At 42.7% G+C, this 26,495-nt stretch overlaps 1 protein-coding gene across 6 annotated transcripts in view; it reads right to left on the bottom strand.

The window, feature by feature from the left end:
* The window catches only part of SGK3 (serum/glucocorticoid regulated kinase family member 3), a 152,032-nt gene extending 134,027 nt beyond the window's left edge, over nucleotides 1-18,005 (bottom strand). For 2 of the 6 annotated variants that reach the window (XM_008255596.4, XM_070075140.1), the window contains exon 1: nucleotides 17,867-18,005. The gene's annotated coding sequence lies outside the window, so the exon portion shown is untranslated. The remainder of the gene's footprint in view (nucleotides 1-17,866) is intronic. The other 4 variants (XM_070075141.1, XM_051844535.2, XM_070075138.1 and 1 more) reach the window with 4 other exon arrangements.
* Nucleotides 18,006-26,495: the final 8,490 nt, after the last annotated feature.

Below are 26,495 nucleotides of genomic sequence, written 5' to 3'. Positions count from 1 at the left end.
CCCAAGTGGTTTCTTTCTTATAAAAGTATTTTTAAAAAAGAAATTTGGTGGAAATTTTGTGGAAAAAAACCAACACATTTTTAAGTAACCAATAGGTTAAAGGAGAAATTATAAAATATGTTGAGGTGAACAAAAAAGACAATATATCCAGCACACTCTTGGAGGCAGCATGTGCTAACTCAAGTAGTTGTGTCCTTCCACCCATGTAGGAGATCAGGACTGAGTTTCTGGTTCCTGTCTTTGACCTGGCTCAGCTCTGGCTTTTGCAGACATTTAAGGCGTCTGTCTGTCTCCCTCCCTCCCTCCCTCCCTCTCTCTCTCTCTCTGTCTCTCCTTCCCTTTTGCTCTGTGCATTTCAAATAAATCAAATGTATATAAAAAGAAAGAAACTAAAAAAGGGGTAGGCATTTAGCTTAGAGGTTAAGATGCAGGTTGAGGGGCCAGCGCTTTGGCGCCCATGTGGGTGCTGGTTCAAGTCCCAGCTGCTCCATTTCTGATCCAGCTCTCTGCTATGGCCTGGGATAGCAGTGGAAGGATGGCTCAAGTCCTTGGGCCCCTGCACCCACTTGGGAGACCCGGAAGAAGCTCTTGGCTCCTGGCTTCGGATCAGCACAGCTCCTGCCATTGCGGCCATCTGGGGAGTGAACCAGTGGATGGACGACCTCTCTTTCTATCTCTACCTCTCTCTGTAACTCTGTCTTTCAAATAAATAAAAATAAATCTTTAAAAAAAATAAAAAGATGCAGGTTGAGATGCCCACATCTGTGGGGCTGGTGTTTGGCGCAGCAGTTGGGTCACTGTTTAAGACCTCTGCAGTCTGTAGCAGAGTACCTGAGTTTGAATCCCAGCTTCACTTTAAATTCCAGCTTCGTGCAAACACATATCCTGGAATGTAGCAGTGATGGCTCAGGAAATTGTGGGTGGCCTGGATTGAATCCTGGCTCCTGTCTTCAGCCCCAGTCCAGCCTTGGCTATTGAGGGTATTTAGGAGAGAACCAGTGGATAGGCTCCATATCTCTCTCTCCCCCCTCTCTCTCCCCCTTTTCCTCCTTACCTTTCAAATACACTAATTTAATTTAGTAAAAAAAAAAAAAAAAGCTAAATTCAAAGAAAACAGAAGGAAGAAATAATGATTAAAGCGTAAACCAATAAAGGAGAAAAGCAACAAAGAAAATAAACTAAAAGTTTTTCTTAAAAAAAATTCATTAGCTAGATTGATCAAGATAAAAGAAGGAAGATATATTACTACAATTAGGAATGAAAAAGGGAATATCACTACCAACTTCACAGAGGTAAGAAGGATTTTAAGAGAATATTATGGGGCCAGCACTGCGGCACAGCAGGTTAAAGCCCTGGCCTGAAGTGCCAGCATCCCATATGGGAGCTGGTTCTTGTCCTGGCTGCTCCTCTTCCAATCTATCTCTCATTCCTGGTCTGGGCAAGCAGTGGAAGATGGCCCAAGTCCTTGGGTCCCTGCACCCATTTGGGTGACCCGGAAGAAACTCCTAGGTCCTGGCTTTGGATCGGCCCAGCTCTGGCCATTGTGGCCATCTGGAGAGTGAACCAGTGGATGAAAGACCTCTCTCTCTATCTCTACCTCTCTCTGTAACTCTGTCTTTCAAATAAATAAAATAAATATTTTTTAAAAAAGAGAATATTATGAATAATTGTACACCAACAATTTAGAATGACCTAGAGGAAATGGACAAACTCATAGAAATAAACTACAAAAAGTAACTCAAGAAGAAATAGAAATTCTGAATAGAAATATAACAAGTAAAGAGATTGAATCAGTTATCAGAAAAAACTCCCCACAAAGAAAAGCCCAGGTAGCAATGCTTTAACTGGTGAATTTTACCAAATGTTTTAAGAATAATTAGGGGCCAACACTGTGGCACAGTGGGTAAAGCTGCCCTTGCATATGGGCACCGGTTCAAGACCCAGCTGTTCCACTTCTGATCTGGTTCTCTGCTATGACCTGAGAAAGCAAAAGAAGATGGTCCAAGTCCTTGGGCCCCTGCACCCACTTGGTAGACCCAGAAGAAGCTCCTGGCTCCTGGCTTCAGATTGGTACAGCTCTGGGCATTGCGGCCATTTGGGGAGTGAACCAGTGGATGGAAGACCTTTCTCTCTCTCTCTCTGTGCCTCTGCCTCTCTGTAACTCTGCCTTTCAAATAAATAAATAAATAAACCTTAAAAAAATTAATACCAATCCTTCACAAAATCCTCCCCCAACACATACACATACACAGGAAGATACAACTTTTCAACTATTCAATGAAACCAGTATTAAACTGATACCAAAAACAGATGACGATATCATGAGAAAAAAAAATTACAGACTAATTCAGATGCAAAAACTTCAACAAAATACCAACAATCCAAATCTAGCAACATATAAAAAGGTTTACAGATTATTACCAAATGTTACTTATTCCAGGATTGTAGGGTTGGCTAAACATCTGAAAATCATCAGTATATCAGATTTTTATTGTTAATTATTAATTTGAGAGATAGATGAGAGAGCTCCCATGTACTACTTCAATCCCCAAATGCCCACAATGGCCAGACCTGGGTCAGGTCAAAGCTGGGAGCTGAGAATGCTTTCCAAGTCTCCCATGTAGATGGCAGGAACCCAATTCCTTGAGTTATCACCACTGTTTCCCAAGATCTGTTTTATCAGGAAGCAAAAACTGAACCCAGGAACTCCAATATGGAACACAGATATCCTAACCTTATCTTAACTGCTAAGCTCAATACCCACCTCAATACATAGTATTTAAAGAACAAAAACCATAGAATCACCTCAATAAACATAGAAATGCTATCCGACAAACTCTAACACCTTTTTTTAAAGGATTTATTTATTTATTTGAAAGGCAGAATTTCAGAGAGGCAGAGGTAGAGAGAAAGGTATTCCATCTGCAGGTTCACTCCCCAAATGGCCGTGACAGCCAGAGCTGAGCCAATCCAAAGCTAGGAGACAAGAGCTTCTTCTGTGTCTCCCATGTGGGTGCAGGGGTTCAAGGACCTGAGCCATCTTCCACTGCTTTCCCAAGCTATAGCAGGGAGCTGGGTAGGAAGTGGAGCAGCCAAGACTCGAACTGGAGTCCATATGGATGCTACACCGCAGGCAGCAGCTTTACCCACTATGCCACAGGCCTGGTCCCCTTTAACACATTTTAATGACAAAAACACTGAACAAAGTAGGAATAGAAGGGAATTCATCAAGCAATAAAGGACATTTATGAAAAACCCACAGCTAACATTGCATAGTAATGAAAAACTGAATGCTTTTCCCCCTGAGATTGGAACAAGACAGCATATTAGTTGTCTTCACTTCTATTTGATACAGTAGTAGAAGTTCTAGTAGAACAATCAGGCAGGAGAAAAATAAGTAAATAAAAAAAAGTAAAACTATTTCTATGTACAGATAACAAGATCTTGTATATAGAAAATCCTAAGGAATCCACCAAAAATCATTCAAATTAATAAATGATTGAAGTAAGAATGAAGAATACAAAATCAATATTCAAAAATCAATTGTATTTCCATACAGTAGCAATGAGAAAACTAAAAATGTATTAAGAAAACAATTCCATTTATAATAGCACCAAAAAGAAAATACCTAGGAATAAATTTTAGCAACAGTGACTTTCTATAATGAAAACTATAAAACAGTGTTGAACATTAAAAAAGACCTCAGTAAATGAAATGACAACATATGTTCATAGATCAAAAGACTTAATAAAATTGTTAATATTGTAACAAACTGATCCACAGATTCAAAGCAATCCCTAACAAAATCCAAGTTATGGGATGGACACTTGGTGCAGCAGTTAAGATGCCCACATCCCATATCAGAGTGCCTGGATTTGAGTCCTGGCTCTGCTTATGATTCCAGCTTCCTACTTGTGCACACCCTTTGACTTCATCAAAAATTAAAATTTTTACTTTAAGAAAATCATCAAGAAAGGAAAAAGAAACTCCAAAGAAGGGAAAATACATGTAAATAATTTATCTGATAAGGGACATTTATTCAGAATATATGAGTTACTGTATGACCCAGCAAATCTGCTCCTAGGGATACACCTAAGAGAGATGAAAACATGTGTCCACACAAAAACTTACATATAAATAAATATTTATAACAACATTATCCATAATAGACAAATAGTAGAAATAACCCAAATGTCTATGAACAGATGAACAAACAAAAATGGAAGACTTTTCACCACCAAAAAGAAATGATGAGGTGCTGGTGTTGTGGTATAGCACACACCGTCTGCAGTGCCAGCATCCTATATGGGTGCTGGTTTGAGTCCCAGGTGCTCCACTTCCAATCTAACTCTCTGCTACAGCCTGGGAAAGCAGTAGATGAGTCCTTGGGCCCCTGCACCCACTTGGGAGACCTAGAGGAAGCTCCTGGCTCCTGGCTTCAGACTGGCACAGCTCCGGCCGTTGCAGCCAATTGGGAACTGAACCAGCGGATGAAGACCTCTCGCTCTCTCTGCCTCTCCTTCTCTGTGTAACTCTGATTTTCAAATAAATAAATAAATAAATATTTTTTAAAAAAAGAAATGATGAAGTTTTACATGCTGTAACATGGATGGATCCTGAAAACATTGTGCTAAGTGAAAAGAACCAGTCACAAAAGACCACTTCCTGGGGCCAGTGCTGTGGCATAGTAGGTTGGGTTGGCAACCCATGTATGGTTGCTGGTTCAAGTTCTGGCTGCTCTACTTCTGAGCCAGCTCTCTGCTATGGCCTGGGAGAGCAGTGGAAGATGGCTCAAATATTTGGGCCCCTGCACCCACATGGGTGACCCAGAAGAAGCTCTTGGCTCCTGGCTTCAGATCGGCCTGGCTCCAGCCATTGTGGCCATTTAGGGAGTGAAGCAGAGGATGAAGACTTCTCTTTCAGTCTCTCCCTCTCTCTGTCTCTAACAAATACTCTCTCTCAAATAAATATAAATCTTTTTTTTTAAAAAAAGACCCCATTTTTTTAAAATGAAATGTGCAGAATAAGCAAATCCATATATAGACAACACTTACTTGTCATTGTACAGGCTGGAATTTGGGAGGGATGGCAATGACTGATAATGGTTCCCGAGCTTCTTTTTGGGGTGATGAAAGGTTTGAAATTAGGCAGTGGTGGTGGCTTCACAATTCTGTGAATAAACCACTGGATTATGGCTTAATAGGGTGAATTTGATGGTATATATTATATTCCAATAGAGATGTTACTTCATTTAGAAGCACTGAGTCTAAGAGACTCAGCATCTGCCATAGTTTTTTTCTGTCTTCTCCAAGTACTCTTTCATTTCCTTTGAAACTTTCCCAATCATTTGGAATTTTTTATTATCTGTCTCAGTCTGTCTGTATTGTTGTCAACTGAATTCTTGAGACTGGGTGATTTATAGATGACAGCATCACAGTTCTAGAGATCAAGAGCAAGATCAAAGTAGCACTTTGATCTGATAAGGGCTTCCTTGCTTTATCTTCACATGGCAGAAGCTGGCAAGGGGAACCAAAAATGGACCAAATCTGTGCCCTCACACAGCAAAAGAGCAGAGGAGAACTCATTCCTATAAGACTTTTTTATTTTTATTTACTTCTAAAATTTATTTGAGAGCATAGAGATAAAGAGGGAGAGGTAGATATTTAGAGAGAACTCCCATCTGCTGACTCACTTCCTCAAATACCCACAATGGTCGGAGCAGGGCCAGGCTGACCAGGGAGCTGAGAACTCAATCCAGGTCTCCAATGTGGGTGGCAGGAGCCCAATTACTTGAGTCATTACCACCACCTCCCACAGTTTGTATTAGCAGGAAGCTGGCATCAGGAGCCAAAGCTGGGAATCAAACCAGGTACTCCAAAATGGGATGCAAGTGACCTAATGTCTAGGCTAGATGCCATCCTCCATAGGACCTTTTCACAAAGGTATTTATCCATTTATCAGTAGGTCTCTCCTAACAATCTCCCAGAAGGCCCTACCTCCCAACACAATTGCAGTGAAGTTTGAAACACATTAACTTGAGGGCCCCTTCAGATTATAGCACCATCTTGCTCAGGAAATAAAATACATTTTATTAGATAATAGAAGCAAAGGACATTGTAGTATATAAGAATTCAGACCTAAAGGTATCTATCTTTACTCAGCTAATAGGAGCTTATCCCAGTATCTGCCAAGACACACAAAAGACCTGCAACAGCTAAATTAAACAAAAAATCAGCAAAGCAATTGCCCTATTTCCAAGGATTAATATAAGTGGTGCTGGTTACCATCATTAAGGGTTCTATAACATGACAACAATATGTGTTATTGTTGGCAAAGTTCACTGGACTTTGTTTGCTAACAGCAGGAGTTTGACAGTTCTGAAAGATAACAACATAAGACATTCAAATCCTGCAGGTTTGGAATTTAACACAACAAGATTTTAAATTTGGACTTTTGAGTCCTTTTTCTTTTAGGCATGAAATACATAATATTTAAAGCACTTTCAGTCAGCTTTCCTCTTGACATCCGGAAACCCTTTTCTGTATTAAAACATTAATATTATTTCAGAATAATAAAGTAAAAGCCAATTTTATAACTCATTTAGCCACTGCCTCATTAGTTGATGGCAATCTAGATTTTTGTAAATCAAGTCTGCCTATTCTTTCTGATGAATTTCTTTCAGAAGAGTCAGCTTTTACCTCCTTATCAATAGCAAAAGGAGACCTTGTGGAGACACAGCCAGATCAGTTCTGCCCTGTGTTGGCCATTCACACCAACCTTTGAAGCCTTACTAAGTCAAATTTTGTCATCTGTAAAATGAAACTCCCTACCTACCCCACAGAAGTATTATGAGTATTTAATGAAATAAAGTCTTTAAAGCATCCACCAAGTGGCAGGCAGTCTCTAAATGTTAACTCCTTCCTCTTTGCTCTTGGCAAGATAAGATAAAGGTCACAAATGATGTAAACTCCAAAAATTATGATGAAAAATAGTTGGCTTAGTGTGTACAACTGTAAGGGGGAGCATTATCAAAATACTAAAAGTAAACTAACCTCTGTTTTCTAAAAGCACCAAATTCATAAAATCTTAAGTAGGTAAGCTATAACCATGATTATAAGATAGAAGACACCATGGGGAAAAATAAACTGACTTTGCACTAATTATGGGGCATTATCTAATAGTTTTATTAGGAAACAACCGAGGATCCAGTTGGCCAAATACTGCATGTAATTTCAATTAAATGGTTCTCTCCATAAGCCAACAATAACTTAAGGTTTGGCTGTATTTGCAGTATCAGAATTTTCTAACGGAAGGCTCCATAATGAATCTTAGTCACAGCATTTGAGAGCTGAAGGGGAAAAATCCATGGCAAGGTGCCTGCAAAATACTCCTAGTCCTTCGAGACTAGACTACACATGCATTCTTGCACACAGATTTCAAACAACGGCCTCACTAAAGACTGATGCAGAAAAGGGACACCAGATACACATGTAGATCTATTTGTAAAGTGTCAAACAACCCAAGGGCATGATTTTTTGAATTATTTTAACAATGGGTTACATAATCACATGGTTCCAAAAACCAAAAATAATATAAGGGACTCCGTAAAAGTCTGCTTCCCACCTATCTCTATCCTCCCAGTTCTCATCCCTCAACCTCAAATATATAAATACTGTTAATTTCCTATGTGTTTTTCCAGAGTCTATTTATGCATAGATAAGAGAAGCAAAAATATATTCTTATTTTTTACCTTGTCTTTCTACACAATGGTATTATTTTATATACAACGCTTTGCATCGCACAGGCAAATTTTTAACCCTAAAATGTCCAGTGAACGCAATAAATAATTTCAACATAACAGGAAATTTTGTCCACACCTGAGTGGATTTTTAAAAGGAAGAACAGAAATAAATGATGTTATGCTACCTGGGAGGCAGAAATAACAGATACCTAAAGGGAAGATAAGGACCAAATGTTGTGGCGAAGTGAGTTAAGCTGCCACCTGCCACGCCAGCATCCTTTATGGGTGCTGGTTTGAGTCCCAGCTGCTCCACTTCCAATCCAGCTCACTGCTGATGCACTTGGGAAAGCAGTGGAGGACAGCCCAAGTGCTTGGGCCCCTGCACCCTAGTGGGAGAATTGGATGAAGCTCCTGGCTTTGGCAAGGCCAAGCTCTGACTATTGCAGCCATAAGTTGAGTGAACCAGCAGATAGGGGAGATAAAATCCAAGGGGAAAGTGAGCACGGTCTTATAAATCTTAAAAACTCCTCTTTTGGGGCTGGTGCTGTGACATAGCAGGTAGAGCTGCTGCCTGCAGCACTGGCATCTCATATGGGTGCCAATTCAAATCCTGGCTGCTCTACTCCTGGTCTAGCTCTCTGCACCCGTGTGGCAGACCCTGAGGAAGCTCCTGGCTCCTGGCTTCAGCCTGACCCAGTCCCAGCTGTTGAGGCCATTTGAGGAGTGAACCAGCAGATGGAAGACCTTCTTTCTTTCTCTGCCTCTCTGTAACTCTGCCTTTCAAATAAATAAATACATAATTTAAAAAAAAATCCTCTCTTTTAAAACATTGGAGTGTCTTATCTTTCATTAATTTAAAAAAGAAAAAAAGTGGAGCAGGCATTTAGCCTAATGGCTAACATGCCAGTTAATGCGTGGGCATTTAGCATAGCAGGTTATGTGGCTGCTTGGGATGCCCGCATCCCATAAAAGAGTGCCTGTTTCAAATCCCAGCTGCTTGGCTTCCGATCCAGCTTCCTGATAATGTGCATTCCAGTAGGCAGCAGATTGTGGTTCAAGAAATTTGATTCCCTGCCACCCAAGTAAGAGACCTGATGTTGCAGGCCTTTGAGAAGTAATCCATCAGAAGAAAGATCTCTCTCTTTCTGTGTATATGTAGGGTGTGTGTGTATCTGTGTGTGTGTGTGTTTCTGTTTTTCAAATAAAATGACAGAAAAGTTAAATTTAAAAAAAAAACAGGATGCCAGTTAACCTGTGCCCCAATATTTGAGTACCTGGGTTCGAATGTCTTAGTTCCAGCTCCTGACTCAAGCTTCTAACAAACACTAACCCAGGGAATTAGCAGTGGTGGTTCCTGTCACTCACATGGAAGACCTAGATTGCATTCCTAACTCCCAGCTTCAGCCTTGGCCCACCCCCTGGTTATTGTGGACAGCTAGGGGAACGAATCAGCAGATGGGAGCTCTCTCTGTCTGTCTCTCATTCACCTGCTCTCTGCCTTTCTTCCTCTCAAATAAATTAAACAAAATATTGATGAGAAAAATCAGAAGGGAGGTAATTGTACTTGAGCCAGAATAGACCAAACTGTCAGCTATGCACAATTATATATACTTAGAATTCAAAAAAATAAAAATAACTTTTTGTGGGGCCTAGCACTCTGTGTTTTCTTTCTTTAATTTTTAAAAAATAACAGTAAAGTGTTAATTCTGAATGTTTATAAACAATTCCAGATCAAATGAATAATATAATACTTTTGCGTTAAACTATCATTAATTTTGCAACATGCTGTTAGAAGTCTGAACGAAAACATCTTTTTGAAACCTTTTCCATGAATATTTATGAAAATATAGACCTTTTTCTCAGTGCAACTTAACCAGTTATTTGGTGCAAGGCTCCCCCTGTCTTCTAGCCCACACACGTTTACCTTTACAGGTGAGCTACCTGGCCCTGACCCTCAACCTCTGCAGCAGAGACCTGCTTCCTCTGTAATCCCCAAGGATCCATGCCAATCCTAGCTCCCTTTACTGACGAAAATCTGGAAGGAAAAAGTTTGGAATCAACACATCGCTTCTCAAAGACTGCTATTATTTTGACTTAACTGAAAACAACAATGCTGTTTTTAAGTCAGATATTTAGAACGTTGGATGTATTTTCCAAAGGAAACAGTGGTCATAACTAGGAGTTATCTTTCAAAACCAAAACACTCAATTCAACTCACAACATGGCTGACATCTTCAATAGTGGGGGTGGGGGTGGAAGCACAGGGGTGGACATTTGGAGTAGTAATTAAGGTTACCCATGTCCTATATCAGAGTGTCTGGGTTCAATACCCAGCTCTGGCTCCTGACTCCAGCTTCCTGCTGTTACAGATCCTGGGAGGTAGCAATGAGGGCTCAAGTGATTCGGTTCTTGCTACCCACTTGGGAGGCCTGGATTGAGTTCCCTGCTCCTGGTGTGAACCCTGGCACAGCCATCATAGCCCTTTGGGAAGTAAACCAGCAGATGTGAGTGCTCTCTTTCTCTTTCTTTCTCTCCCTTTCTCTCTCTCTATCTTTCTCCCTTTCTTTTTCCCTCTCAAATAGATTTAAAAGAAAAAAAGCATAAAACAATGCTGTTGCAATGACCCGAACAAAAAACATTACAAATCATAATAAATTTCATAGTTTATGCCAATGCTTCAGGCAAAATATTGCTTATTTAGAGAAAAGGAGGTGGGTGGGGACTTCTGTGACTATTTTGAAAGGAATTACTGGGTATTCTCAAGGGCTTTGAAGGTTGAAACCAGTAGTTCTTTATAATGTCTACCTTTCCTCTCAAACTAAAAGCTTTCTTTTCCCTTATTAAAGGCCTGGTCTTAAGTGTATCTCTATGATTAGGATCTTTTTTGCTAAAGACCAAAATGAAGAGAAAAGGCAAAAAGACAGAAAAATTTTATTGATATAAAACCTGGAAAAGGAGAAAGGAACAATGTTAAAAAAAAAAAAAACCACTTTATTTTGCTGGGGTCTGGTGTTGTGGCATGATGGATTAAGCCACTGCCTGCAAAGCCAATATCCCATATGGGTATGGGTTTGAGTCCTGGCTGCTCCACTTTTTACTTGATTAGCCCTGCTAATATGCCCGGGAAAGCAGCAAAGGATGGCCATGGCCCAAGTCTTTGGGCCCTTGCACACACATGGGAAACTTAGAAGAAACTCCTGGCTACTGGCTTTGGCCTGGCCCAGCCCTGGCCGTTGCAGCCATTTGGGGAGTGAACCAGTGGATGGAAGATTTCTCTTTCTCTTTCTTTCTTTCTCTCTCTCTCTCTCCCTCTCTCTCTCTCTGTAACTCTGTCTTTCAAATAAATAAAATAAATCTCTTTTTAAAAATGACAGAGCCCTCAGAAAGGATGGGAGGTCAGAGAAGGACATAGGAGGCAAGTATGGGCTATGGTTTGTGTACATGCACCATGGGAGAAGAAAAGGAGGTAGTGAGGTATCAGAAGGGGCAGATGTTGTCTGGGAAAACTAGTGGTATTAACATGTAAAGAGGGGGCTCTGTGCAGCAAATTAAAAGTCTGACTAACCCTAAAGCAGCCAAAATAAAAAATTTTAAGGTCACCCAGTACCACCACTGGTAGCAGGGTTATTAAACCAATTATTTATCCTTAGAACATTTTTTAAAATATGTACTTATCCTTAGATATTTCAAAACCTCTCAAATTCAGATTTTATTTCTTTTTTTTTTCTCAAATTGTTCATTTTTCAGACTTATTTATTTATTTGTTTGAAAGAGAGAGAGAGAGAGAGAGAGAGAGAGAGAGCGCACGCGCACTTGTATCCGCTGCTTCATTCCCCAGATGGCTACAACAGCCCGGGTTGGGCCAGGCCCAAGACAGATTCCAGGAGCTTCTTCCAGTCTCCTAAGTGTGTGCAGGGGCCCAAGGACTTGGGCCATCTTCCACTGCTTTTCCCAGGCCATAGCAGAGAGCTGGCTTGGAAATAGTACATCTGGGACTCCAACTGGCTCCCATACGATGGGATACTGGCAGCACAGGTGGTGGCTTCACCTGTTAGGCCACAACATCGACTCCTGCTGTTCAAACTTCTAACTGAACTTCAGAGTGGCTCCTTTTTACTTGATTAAAGTAAACTGTTTGTATTTATCATTTAGTGAACACAATGAATTATATGTGAATATTCTATCATTTCTTTTTAAAAATGTCTTGCATTGCCAGAGCCATGGCTCACTAGGCTAATCCTCCGCCCGCGGCACCGGTACCCCGGGTTCTAGTCCCGGTTGGGACGCCGATTCTGTCCCAGTTGTTCCTCTTATAGTCCAGCTCTCTGCTGTGGCCCGGGAAGGCAGTGGAGGATGGCCCAAGTGCTTGGGTCCTGCACCCACACAGGAGACCAGGAGGAAGCACCTGGCTCCTGGCTTAAGATCGGCGCAGCGCACCGGCCATAGTGGCCATTTGGAGGAGTGAACCAATGGAAGGAAGACCTTTCTCTCTGTCTCTCTCTCTAACTCTGCCTGTCCAAAAAAAAAAAAAAAAAAAAAAAAGTCTTGCATTTTAGACGTATGTAAAACACAAATATCGACTGGTCCCCATTAGAAGGATATGTAATATGTACTTCGTGTTGATTCAATGGTTTGTCAGTCTGTCCTACACACCCTCACCTAGCCCCCTTTATAAGCAGTAGTACAAATTTCCAAGAGTGTTAGCCAGGCTTAGGGTATGGCTTGTGGCCAGGAAACACAGTAAAACAACTTGTTCATGGGTGAATGGAATTATGATGTTGGTTGGCTCCATAAGCATTAATTCTTTAACAAAGTAAGCCTGTATGAGAAATGTTTTTAATGACATTAAAAATATGAATATGCACACAAATAAAGTCTAGACAGATATTCTCTAAAATCCTAATAACAGTTAGTAAGGAGCTGGTGCTGTGGCATAGCGGGTAAAGCCACTGCCTGTAGTACTGGCATCCTATATGGTTGCTGGTTTGAATCCCAGTTGCTCCACTTCTGATCCAGCTCTCTGCTATGTCCTGGGAAAGCAATAGAAGATGGCCCAAGTCCTTGGGCCCCTGCACCGGCATGGGAGACCCAGAAGAAGCTCCTGGCTCCTGGCTACAGATCAGCTCAGCGTCAGCCATTGCAGCCACCTGAGTAGTGAACCAGCGGATAGAAGACTTCTTTCTCTCTACCTCTGCCTCTCTAACTCTGCTTTTCAAATAAATAAATAAATCTTTTAAAAAAGAAAACAGTTAATGAGTGATAGGTTTACTTATTTTGTCCTTTTATTTTTCTAACAAATGACCAGGAAATGGAATTCCTGGCTCCTGGCTTTGGCCTGGTCCACCCCTGGCCATTGCAGCCATTTGGGAAGTGAACCAATGGATGGAAGCTCACTCTCACTCTCTCTCATCACTCTGCCTTTCAAATAAATAAATCTTTTTTTTAAAAAGTCATAAACCAGTTACCTACATTTTCAATTACCACCTGTAAACAAACTCCCTTCATTGCCTGAAGAAAGACCAACCTATAAGAACGCTTCTGCAGTTGATGGAAGAAAGTAACTCTGCCCACCAATATCACATCATGCAGAGATGTTTCTAGTCCCTTCCAGACTCTGATTCCAGAGAAGTCTTCCCTACATTGCATAGTTCCCTAAGAAGAATCAGAGCTGTACTATCCATGACTACTCCTATGAGATCTCACATAAACATCTCTTGGTTCACCCACATATCTCCTATTTTCCATCTTACACATTATCCATCCCTTTCCCTACAAGTCTCCTTGTCTAGCATCACTTATCTTTCATTTGCAGATTTTGGTTTTGAATAATAAAAGAATAGGGTCGATGGCAGCGCCATGGCTCGCTTGGCTAATCCTCAGCTTGTGGTCCGGCACCCTGGGTTCTAATCCCAGTTGCTACTCTTTCAGTTTAGCTCTCTGCTATGGCCCGGGATGGTAGCGCAGGATGGCCCAAGTGCTTGGGTCCCTACACCCGCATGGGAGACCAGGAGGAAGCACCTGGCTCCTGGCTTCGGATCGGCGCAGCGCTGGCCATGGTGGCCATTAGGGGGGTGAACCAACGGAAGGAAGACCTTTCTCTTTGTCTCTCTCTCACTGTCTATAACTCTCTCTCTGTCTCTAACTCTGCCTGTCCAAAAAAAAAAAAAAAAAAAAAAAAAAAAAGAATACGGTTGCAAGAAGATGAACTTAGGCAGGCTTTCAGGACTTGTATAAAACAGGAAATGACCTGAGAAGTTGGACAAGGGCACAGATACTGTACACTGCTCTAATTTCCTTTAAATGCCCTTTGGCACAGCTTTATATAGAAGATACAATTTTACTGGTTGATGCTCTATTTTGGCCTTGAACAACTGATTTCCACATTGTCTTCCTCTACAAGGACAATGAAATCTAAGCTAGCATTGGGTTAAAATCACTTCGATGTGAACTACAAAACGTGATTTATCTCTTTCCAGATTTACCACGTTCCTCCATGAAAGAGGGGGAAACAGGGAATGGGAATGGTAAAGGAAAACAGAGACACAGAATCACTTCAAATACCGTAGGAGCTGCTTCTGTCAGGAATAACATGTTATATAATTTGAGTTTCATGAATCAGCAGTTTAGTCAGTAATTTACATGAATTTTAAAAAGAGAAAAAAATAAGAGGATTGAAAAGGTAACGTGGTTTCTGAAACAAGGCAGGTTTGAAAAGTGTTTTATTCAACCCCCCACAGAAGAACCGTTGACAGGCAGATGACTCAGTCTGGCTTCATTAAGGGCTTCTTACCACCTAATAGCCCTCCTGGGAAAGGCTAGCGCATCTTTCATTCTCCCCATAGCCCTTCTCAAGTCCTCCCAGCAGGGAATGGCCATATTTTCCTCTCTAATTAAAGGTTATCCATGTGGAGATCACATAGCTGAGGGTACAGAGAATTATGTTTGAAGGCTATAAATATTTGAGGATTATTTTGTTTTTCAAAAGACCCTTTCTAACAAAGTAATTGCAACATTTCAAAAGAGAGCTCATAGCAATGCCAGATGCTCCAAAAACTTACAATACCTATGATCACTGTATTTGAACTTGATCATAAATCTAAGTAGCTTAGGTAGATACGAAAGCTGTCATCACAAAACTAACACCACTATGTGTCCAATCCAAACTCTCTTAAAATCAGAAGGAGGCCAGTGCCGTGGCTCACTTGGCTAATCTTCCACCTGCAGTGCCGGCACCCCAGGTTCTAGTCCCGGTTGGGGCGCCGGATTCTGTCCCGGTTGCTCCTCTTCCAGTCCAGCTCTCTGCTGTGGCCCGGGAGTGCAGTGGAGGATGGCCCAAGTGCTTGGGCCCTGCACCTGCATGGGAGACCAGGAGGAAGCACCTGGCTCCTGGCTTCGGGTGGGTGCAGGGCACCAGCCATAGCAGCCACCTGGGGGTGAACCAACAGAAGGAAGACCTTTCTCTCTGTCTCTCTCTCTCTCTCACTGTCTAACTCTGCCTGTCAATAAATAAATAAATAAATAAATAAATAAATAAATCAGAGGGAAAAAGGTAAGATCTTTAAGAGGGAAAAAAAAGAAAACATTTATTTTCAAGACCCAGGAATGACAAATCCTAAGAAAAGTATCCAAAGGACATTGCTGTCCCTTTTGTAAAAAAACGTTTTGTATCAGATGCTGTTTGAAATAAGAGGGACATTGGATTAGGCCTGCAGATCTCTTATGCATACATCAATTACGGGACTATGTTGAGAAATGTTTTGGAAAAGCAAGAGCCAGTCATTGCACAAATGTCCATGGCAAGCCTACATGTTCCAGGCACAGGACACACACCTACTGTTGTCCAGCGTTGCCAAAGCAGCTGTGCCACCATGGCTGAAGTGCTGTAATATTCCTGTGCCTCAGATTTTCATCTGTAAATCGGGAGAGAAACTGGCTCTAGGTCTCCGGAAGACTCTCTGCAGAGCAGATGAATCTGTCTGGAAGCACTTTGTTACCATGAAAGTGTTAGGTGTCACTTGTCTGAGTTGAATTCATAAATGCCACTAATGGCTGTTGTGCCATAATTACACCACAGGAAAGCAAGCCTTCCTGCTTCAAGACACTTCACACCTATTAAATAAGGTGTATCATCTCATTTGATCACCTCTCTGGTGATTAGATTTAAATATATACATAGGAGAAATAAAGGAACAAGAAAGAGACGGGGAGAAAACTAGCGTGATGTACAGATCTGGACATGAAATTTACAATTATAATGACAAACATCGTTTCTATATTATTTATTCACCATTTCACATCTCCACCAATCTGTGCATCGGGCTAAACTGCTCTTTTGAAAGTACTTTAGGGGCAGGCACTGTGGTGTAGTGGGTAAAGACGCTGCCTTCAATTTCAGTATCCCATATAGGTGCCAGTTCAAGTCCCAGCTGCTCCATTTGCAATCCAGCTCCCTGCTTATGTGCCTGGGAAAGTAGCTGAGGATGGGAAAAGTGCTTGGGTCTCTGCACCCACATGGGTGACCTGAAAGAATCTGCTGGCTCCTGCCTTCAGACTGGCCCAGCTCTGGCCATTGCGGCCATTTGAGGAGTGAACCAGAGATGGAAAATCTCTCTCATCTCTCCCCTTTTCTCTCTGTAAAAATAAACAAATCTTAAAAACCAAGTGAAGAAAAGGACACCTTGTTCTGGAAAAGTATTCTTATATGTTTGCAAATCACAAAGTGGACATCTACCAGCCTGATCCAACAGCAAACAGCAGTAAAATTACAATATGTTGTTATTTTGATGCATACAAAATATTCCATTTTGTAATACATTTCAGGTCCAAACTGACCCTTAAAACCGAAGCAATGTCATATGAATTGTCAAAGAGCTTAGGAACAAAGCTCCTTTTTACAAATGACACTAGGCTCCACACAGTGGCAGTGGGAGAAAAGGGGAAGTTCAGAGGTAACTGACGTGTACAATGGCAGATGAGAGAGACCATCTTACAGAAGCTGCTAGAGCTCTGGCCCCAGACCTGCTTGGAACATGTCTCATTTCCCGAGCTCCAGACTCCCTTCCCCCAGGGATTGCGGTGGTGGCAGCTTATGGGAGTGGTGGCCAAGAAGGCCAGAAGGCACACCCAGTCCTGAAATACGTTTCAGACTTCCTCTACTGTCTCTAGCTCTGGAAATGCAGGGAACTGAAGTATGGGCAATTGCTGGATGGCCAGAACTGCTATAATCTATTATTTTCAATTAAGAATTGATTTATAAGCCACTTAGAAAGAGCCCAGTATACAGTAAGAGCTAAGTATTTGGTAAATAACGAAGGCACTTGCCAGATTGGGTGAATTCTCAACCGAGAAGGGAGAAAATAAAAATACTCAACCGTCTATTTTTTACCTTGACAACGGTTTTGAAATTGCAAGGCTCTGTATTTATTCTTGCATGTCAAGTGCACCCTATATAGTCTCTCGTGCAGAACTGAAATTCTACTCATGGTTCAGAAATCACTGTGCAAAATTGAGTGAAAGCATCCAAGTTTCAATAGACGAAATCTCTCTCTTCTCTTTCCATCACTAACAATGATAAAATCTCAAAGCGCTTCTAGATGGTACACACACCAATACTAAAACTGAGGCCGAACAGGGGCTGATTCACGTGAAAAGGCTCAGATCACAGAGAATTTCAGAGTAGCAAGGCAATAAAGTCTCACCGTACTGGTCGGCTGACAACAGGTTAAGCATTCCTATGCACCCCACTCCCGCAGCCGCCCCTTCCCCGATCCTCACAGGTGACCCCAACCAATTTCGACCTCAGACGGGGACTCCCACCCTCCACGTCCCTCGCTCCTCTAGGTTCTGCAGCCGTGCGCGCGTTAACAGGGTCCATCCACCGACGCCACTCGGGCGTTGAGGACTCGCCGCGCAGAATCTGAATTCACCTCGAGGAAACAAAGACCACAAACTCCCCGGGAGTCGGGGGCTCCGAGGCTTCCGGGGAACGCGGGAAAATCACGTTTGCTCCGAGGAGAGGCAGCAGTCGAGGCCCCGGCAGCCCTTGCCCCGCCCCGTTCCCCCCCGCCCGGGGGCTCCGACCGCGGCCTTGACGCGCGCGGACCCTCCAGCCTGCCCCGCACCTACCCGGCCCCACAGGGCAGCCTCCCGGCGCGGCGGGCGCGGAGCCGAGCGCACTCTCGCTTCCTCTTTCCCCACAGGGCCGCCGGCGTTTCCTTCCCTGACGCGTCACGGCCGCCGGCAGCTCCTCCCGCGGAGCGCGCGGGGCAACCGAGGAGAATCGAGCGGCCGGCGGCTCTCCGAGGAAGGCGGCGGCGGCTCTGAGCCGGGGCGGGGCACGAGTGCCCGGGACCCGCCGGCTGGCAGCGGCCCGCACCGCGCAGGGGGCTGCAGGTTGCGCTCCCCTGCTCAGGCCCGCCGCCCGGGCCCGGAAACCAGCCCTCGTCTCTCTTCCCTGAGGATCCCGCCAAAGGCCTGGCCGCCGTGCGCGGTCTGCCCGGGTCACGCGATGTGCAAAGTTCGAGAGGACACCGGTGGATACTGTCTTGGAGGCTCAGACGCTTCGGTTTTCCCCACTGCTTAGTCGGGTAGTGACCGCTGCCCCAAGAGCTACAAGGACCAAAGCTGATCTGCCCGCCAAGCTGCCCTTGGCGTGTGCAGGTAGCCTGGGAATGGCCCGGGGACATGGCTTGGTGTAACGTGTTAACTCAGAGGAGTGAAATAGGTATCCAAATAATTTAGGCGAACACCTACACTTCATTTGGCATTGTTTGAAGTTTTCTGCTCTTTTCTGCAGCCAACTTTTGGCCTTTGTGTTCACACATAGGCGAGAGTTTTCACAAACTGGCATAGTATAGGGAGAAATTTCCTTTCCACAAATCTAGGTAGATTTAGTTTGTTTTGTTTGTTTGTTTGTTTTTTCCCCATTCCCTATAATCTTGTCAGCTGAGGGCACACTTTATAGCTTCTTCCTAATGTTATTCTTTGACAGAAGCTGTATTTTAGGACTATGTCTCTCTCTCTCTCTCTCTCTCTTTCTCTCTTTTCCCAGATAACAGAAAGAAAAGTACAGAAAATGAGTGGAGAGCTAAGAATTACTTGATTCAGTGGGTGTGCCACAAAGTGGATAAACTTTCAAAGCCGAGTGGGATTCATTTTGTTTGTTTGCTTTTGGTCTCACCACAGCACTGTAATTTAGGTTTCAGCTGGTATCACTTGAAGACAGAACCAAACAACTGAGGAACCCCATGTGTATTTAATGCTTCAGATTCTAAGGCAATGGTCTCTACTTCAGATCTTGTGATTCCTGAAAATTTGCAACAAGTCTATGAATAAATAAACTGTCAAAGGCAGTTAGAGGAACTGGGATCTATGTGTGACTTCCCTAAATTCAGAGGACATTCCCTTATGTTTTAAAATGATAGTCAAAGATTTGGCCCTCAAGTAAAGGTAAGAATATTAATTTTTAATGTCAATAATCATAACATGGCCTTCTTACAGAAAACGGGTTGTGAATCCAAACAGTTTTTATGGTCTGACAAGACTTTGTAAACAATGGTTTCATTAGTATTCGGAAATGGGTATAGCACAGTAGATAGAAATCAGCATAATGCCAATGGTCCTTACACACATTCACAAAGTGAACCACACAATAAGGCACAGAGAAGCTAGAAAAGTTCCTCCCTTGTAATACAATCAAGTGATCAGTGTATCTCTTAATTAAAGCCATATTCACAGTGCTGAAAAATTTCTTAGACAAAGCAAGTTCTGTGTCAATAAACTCCAAGTAGAATGACATCATTCTTGCTTTAGAGACAAATACCTGTCTATCACCACATTTTAATCTTTTTAAAAAACATCTGGGAACCGTTACAACATTTCCAGGATAAATTTGTCTTCCTGCAGTGAGAAACACACACACAGATCACCACTCACAAATATTTGATGATAAGGGGACAAACTGCATTCAACTGACAAGAGACTGGGTATTTTACATTTGGAGAGCAACAACTTAAAAGCCTAATTTCCCAAAAAACTAGCAGTAATAAAAATATTCACAAACTATTTAAGGTTTCCACTTAAAATAATTTTATCTTGTTTTATTTATTTAGAAGGCAGAGAAATAAAGATCTCTCATTTGCTGCATTAATCCCCAGTGCCCCCAACAGCAAGGGTCAGACAAGCTGAAGCTAGGAATTTGGAACTCAATCCAGGTTCCCAACATGGGTAGCAGGGACCCAACTATTTGAACCATCACCTGCTGCCTCCTCTGGTGTACATTTTCATAAACGGGGATCCAGAGTGGAGCCAAGAATCAAATCCAGGTACTCCAATAAGGGCATCCCAAGTGGTATTTCAAATGTTATGCCAAATGTACACCCTCCCTAAAATTAATCTTATGGGCACATTTTAAGGCTGATCACTTTGATTGATTATATCTAGTTATTCGAGTTGATAAAGATTCTATCCCCTTTTTCCGTTATATTTCTGACTTCTTTTTGGTTTATACTACAAAACAAAAGTTGAATATTCAACTAAATGTCTAGCTGATGTTTATGCCTTTATAAAAAATTTCATGCAAGTAATTTTTTTCAAAAATTTCATTTTGTTTGAAAGGTAAAGAGGCTGAGAAAGACAGATCTGGGACCGGCGGGTAAGGCCACTGCCTGAAGCACTGGTATCCCATATGGGTACTGGTTTGAGTCCTGGATGCTCCTCTTTCAATCCAGCTCTCTGCTATGGCCTGGGAAGCAGTAGAAGATGGCCCAAGTCCTCGGGCCCCTGCACCCACGTGGGAGGCCTAGAAGAGGCTCCTGGCTCCTGGCTTTGGATCGACACAGCTCCAACCGTTGCAGCCAATTGGGGAGTGAACCAGCGGATGGAAGACCTCTCTGCCTCTCCTTCTCTCTCGATGTAACTCTTTCAAATAAATAAATAAAATTTTTTTTGACAGTAAGAGTTAAGACAGTGAAAGAGAGAGAGAGACAGAGAGAAAGGTCTTCCTTCCATTGGTTCACTCCCCAAATGGCCGCTATGGCCGGATCTGTGCCAATCCGAAGCCAGGAGCCAGGTACTTCCTCCTGGTTTCCCATGCGAGTGCAGGGCCCAAGCACTTGGGCCATCCTCCACTGCCTTCCCGGGCCACAGCAGAGAGCTGAACTAGAAGAGGAGCAACCAGGACAGAATCCGGCACCCCAACCGAGACTAGAATCCAGGGTGCCGGTGCCACAAGCGGAGGATTAGCCTACTGAGCCACAGCACCAGCCATAAATAAATCTGAGAGAGAGAGAGAGAGAGAGAGAGAGAGAAGAGAGAGAAGAGAGAGACCTCCCATCTGCTGGTTTACTTCCCCAAGAGCCAGCAATAGTCAGGGCTGGGCCAGGGTGAAGCCACGAGCCCAGAACGCCAAGTCTCCCACATGAGTGGGATCTCAAAGTTTTGCATTAGCAGGAAGCTGGGTTGGAAGTACTTTGGACTTAACGAATCACTGTGATATGGTATGCAGGCATTCCAAGCAGCAACTCAAAGCTGCTGCACCAAACTTCTGCTCCTAATTACCTTTTAAAAATAGTTTCGTGTCAGATTCTAAGCCTCAATATTTTGTTTGGAAATATGATTCATATTCATATTGAAAATGTCATTCATAAGGGCCAGCGCTGTAGCACAGTGGGTTAATGCCCTGGCCTGAAGTGCTGGCATCCCATATGGGTGCTGGTTCAAGTTCCAGCTGCTCCACTTCCGATCCAGCTCTCTGCTATGGCCTGGGAAATCAGTAGAAGATGGCCCAAGTCCTTGGGCCCCTGCATCCGCGTGGGAGACCCAGAAGAAGCTCCTGGCTCCTGGCTTCGGATTGGCCCAGCTCTAGCCATTGCAGTCATTTGAGGAGTGAACCATCAGATGGAAGACCTCTCTCTCTCTCTCTCTCTCTCTCTTTCTCTCTCTGTGTAACTCTTTCAAATAAATAAATAAATCTGTTTAAAAATATCATTCATAAAAGGCAAATATTTTGCTTATCTGTTGGGTCTATAGTGTAGAGACTATGACCACAAGCTCTGGAACTGGACAGAACCAGGTTTAACTGCTGGCTTTCCCACTTTCTATTTTGGACAAATTATTTCACTTTTCTGAGCACTAGTTTCATCAAGAATGTAAGTGTGATAATAGCGTCTTCTTTCTCAGTAAAAGAGGTAATAATAGTGCATGTCTCTTGAAATTACTTTGAGAGGGGCAGGCCTTATGGCACAAAAAGTTAAGTCACCATTTAGGACTCCTGTACCCCAAATTGGAGTACCTGGGATATATTAACACCTTAACTTCTAACCCAGCTTCCAGATACCTGCATCTGGGAGACAGCAGATAATGGCTCAAATGCTTGGGTTCCTGCCACATACATGGGAGACCTGGGTAGAGCTTCTGGCTTTGGTCTGGCCCAGTCCCAGCTGTTGCGGGTTTTGGGGGAATGAACTAGTGGATGAAAATCAATCAATCACTCTGTGCCTCTCAAATAAAATAAAATAAAATTTAAAAAATTTAAATACCTAACAAGGTAATACAGTAAGTTTTTTTTTTCAGGTAAAATATTCCAAAGAAATAAATGTTTGGTTTTCTTCCTCTGCTACTCAAAGTGGAAAACCTTTTCTTTCCTTTTTTTTTTATTTTAAGAGTTACTTATTTATTTGAAAGGCACAATTACAGAAAGTGTGGTTTACTCCCCAAATGGCCACAACGCCTGGAGCTGGGCTGATTCGAAGCCAGGAGCCTGGAGCTTCTTTCTGGTCTCCCATGCAGGTGCAGGGGCTCAAGTACTTAAGTCATCTACTGTTTTCCCAGACCATAGAAGAAAGCTGGACCCGAAGAGGAGCAGCCCAAACTAAAACCGGAGCCCATATGGGATGCCGGTCCTGCAGATGGCGGCTTTATCTGCTACACCACAGCGCCTGCCTGAAAACCTTTTTTTTTTTTTAGTAGGGCCTGATAAGGAAGCATCGTTATTTTTAATGTCATGATAAAGCCCTCTATTATTCGTGTGTGTTTTTTTAGTGTAATCTTGGAAGAGTTGAAGGACAATACCAGAAAAATCATTTAATTTTTTGAGAAAATTTGATAAAATGGCAGTCCAGGACCTGAGTGACCTCATGTTGGCTGGTTAAGGAAGTGAGAATCAGAATTCATTAGGATTTTTTTTTTTTTTACAGGCAGAGTGGACAGTGAGAGAGAGAGACAGAGAGAAAGGTCTTCCTTTGCCGTTGGTTCACCCTCCAATGGCCGCCGCGGCCGGCGCGCTGTGGCCAGTGCACTGCGCTGATCCGATGGCAGGAGCCAGGTGCTTTTCCTGGTCTCCCATGGGGTGCAGGGCCCAAGCACTTGGGCCATCCTCCACTGCACTCCCTGGCCACAGCAGAGAGCTGGCCTGGAAGAGGGGCAACCGGGACAGAATCCGGCACCCTGACCTGGACTACAACCCGGTGTGCCGGCACCGCTAGGCGGAGGATTAGCCTAGTGAGCCGCGGCGCCGGCCAGGATCTTTGTTTTATAACAGATAAGTTGTCAAGTCTAGAGAGGAAAAAGTAAAGCTACCATCAAATTGGTTACAAAAGCACAAATATGTCTGAGTCTTTTTTTTATATTATAAGTTTTATTTTTTAGGAAGCTTTTATTTAATGAATAGAAATTTCATAGGTACAGCTTTAGGAATATAGTGGTTCTTTCCCAATACCTACCCTCCCACCCCAACTCCAGTCGCACCTCCTACTCCCTCTCCCATCCCATTCTTCATTAATATTCATTTTAATTATCCTTATATACAGAAGACCAACTCTATATTAAGTAAAGATTTCAACAGTTTGCACCCACACAAGCACACAAAGTATAAACTACTGTTTGAAGACTAGTTTCACTGTTAATTCTCGAAGTACAACTCATTAGAGATAGGTCCTACACGGGAAGTAACTACACAGTGACGTCTGTTGTTGATTTATCAATTGACACTCTTATTTATGACGTTGAGTCATTTTTTTTTTAAGATTTATTTATTTATTTGAAAGTCAGAGTTACACAGAGAGAGGAGAGGCAGAGAGAGAGAGAGAGAGAGAGAGAGAGAGAGAGGTCTTCCATCTGATGGTTCACTCCTCAAATGGCTGCAATGGCTAGAGCTGGGCCAATCCGAAGCCAGGAGCCAGGAGCTTCTTCCGGGTCTCCCACGCGGATGCAGGGGCCCAAGGACTTGGGTCCTCTTCCGCTGCTTTCCCAGGCCATAGCAGAGAGCTGGATCGGAAGTGGAGCAGCTGGGACTTGAACCAGCACCCATATAGGACCCGGCACTTCAGGCCAGGACGTTAACCCGCTGCGCCACAGCGCCGGCCCCTGAGTCATGTTTAGAGCATTGTGTTTACAGTACTTTTCCCTCTTTCTGCTACAGACTTACCTTCTAGAATGGATCAGACATCATGAATTGTCAGTATAGTTTCCAGCTATTTTTATCCATTGATACACCAATCATAGCATTCCACAAGCTTAAATAAGATAGTTTAAGACATACTAAACATGAATTGACTCAGAATATAAATTTTTTTAAAAGTCTGCAGCCTTTTTTTGCCCTTTTTCTCTTTCTTTGGCCTTTTGCCATTTCAGGTGCTTGCTGCCCCTGCACCTCCAGGGCGCGTGGCCTTTGGGCCACCTACCTCATGCTTCCTGGCCTACATGCTCCTCCGCGTGGCTGGCTCCTGATACTTGGTATGAATCTTAATTTATCTCTTCTTTATCCAGGGCCCTCACTCTCCTATGCATTTCTCCCACTGGATAAAAGCTTTAAAATGTAAAAAAAAAAAAAAAAAAGTCTGCAGTAAAAATGGGCAGACAAAAGTGACTGATTTATTCAATTTTTTTAAAAAATAATTTACTTATGGATTTATGTATTGTACAGGCCGAATGGCAGAGAGAGAGAAGGAGATAGAGATCTTCTATCCACTGGTTTACTCCCCACGTGGCCGCAATGGCTGAGGCTGGGCCAGGCCAAAACCAGCAGACAGGAGCTTCATGTGGGTCGCCTACATGAGAAGCACTCGGGCCATCTTCTGCTTTCTTCCCTTGTACATTAGCAGGGAGCTGGATTGGAAGCACAAAAGCCAGGGATGGAACTGACACTCTGATGTGGGATGCAGGCATTGCAGGCTTTCAGAGCAAAACGTTAATAAAATACAAAGTAACCCAAGATCTAGTTAGGAAAATTCATATATTTGTGGGAATTGAAATTGAGACCGGGGTCCAGTGCTGTGTTATAGTGGGTAAAGCTGCAGCCTCCAGTGCTGGCATACCATTTGGCTGCCAGTTCGAGTCCTGGCTGCTCCACCTCTGATCCCGCTCCCTGTTAGTGCACCTGGGAAAGCAGCAGAAGATGGCTCAAGTATTTGGAAGAAGCTCCTGGCTCCTGACTTTGGATCGGCTCAGCTCTGGCCATTGTGCCATTTGGGGAGTGAACCAACAGATGGAAGATCTCTCACTCTCTCTGTCTCTCCCTCTCTGTAACCCTGCCTTTCAAATAAAATAAATAAATATTAAGAAGAAGAAGAAGAAGAGGAAATTGAGACCAATTGATACCTCCTTAACACAGAGCAGAATGAACTTGTTTGATCTGGAAAATTGTTCAGTATATACTCATTTTGAGCGGGCAGGAGTACAAACAAGTAGGAGACCCAAAACTCAGCATCATTTCTTGGGCCAAATTAGCTAAGTTCATACTCAGAATTGAAATGCCTGAAGTTTGAGTGTATGTGTGTGTGTTTTAATTTGAGAGAGAAAAGGAGAACCCTCCAAATGCCCAGAGCTGGACAAGGCCAAATCCAGGAACTCAGAACTTAATCCACATCTCCCATGTAGGTGGCAGAAACCCAAGAACTTCAGCCATCATCTGCTGCCTCTCAGGGTATAAATTAACAGGAAGCTGCAACCGATAGAAGAGACTCAAACCCAGGTACTCAGATATGGGTTGTAGGTGTCCCAAGTGCAAATTAACCATTAGCCCAAACATCACACCCACCCCTAGTATCTTTGATAATAAAACTATTTTAAAGCAAAACTACATCATGATCAAATGAAGCTTTTCAGATCATAGGACATTCTCACTTTCTATATTAGACTCATGAGAAAAACCATAGGGAAGTGTTAAAAGATCAGAACTCTTAAACTGTTAGTATCAGTATTTTGATGTACAGGTAGCTGGAAATTACTTAAATTTTGTTAATACCTTTAGTTATCCAAAGTGAAACTATTATAAATCTCATTGTTTTCCAATCTAGTTATTCTGAGTTTAAAGAATAAAATATAAATCACTGCTTTTTCTTTCTCTTATTTCCTTTTTTATTTTTTTCTGCATCTTGTTTGGATAGTCAATTACGTTCTTAATCATGTTGCTAATAATCATATCATATTTACATACATCATGTCAGCAGTTTTTACGTTCAGATAATCCTGTTAAGCCTTTGAGCTCAAACCTGCTAGGTGCACTTTGAAGATAACTATTATTTTAATTGCTTATCAGTGGAGAATAATAGCTTTTCTTAAATGCTGTTCATTTGGTGACTCAGTCAATTTACTGTCGATTATGCACAATTAATGACTGAACCCATTTCAAAAGCAACGGCTTACTAGCCTCTGGCTTAAAGAGGTGTTGTTATTTCCTTAACCAATTCCCTAAGAAATCTGTGTCTGGCTTAACCAGATGTGTCAGAGACTTAAGTGGACCATAGGAGACTATAAT

Source organism: Oryctolagus cuniculus, chromosome 6 (genome assembly GCF_964237555.1).
Source record: "Oryctolagus cuniculus chromosome 6, mOryCun1.1, whole genome shotgun sequence".
In the NCBI taxonomy this organism is placed as follows: domain Eukaryota; kingdom Metazoa; phylum Chordata; class Mammalia; order Lagomorpha; family Leporidae; genus Oryctolagus; species Oryctolagus cuniculus.
The sequence above is the reverse complement of the archived record's forward strand: the minus strand, read 5'-3'. Positions and strand labels throughout refer to the sequence as shown.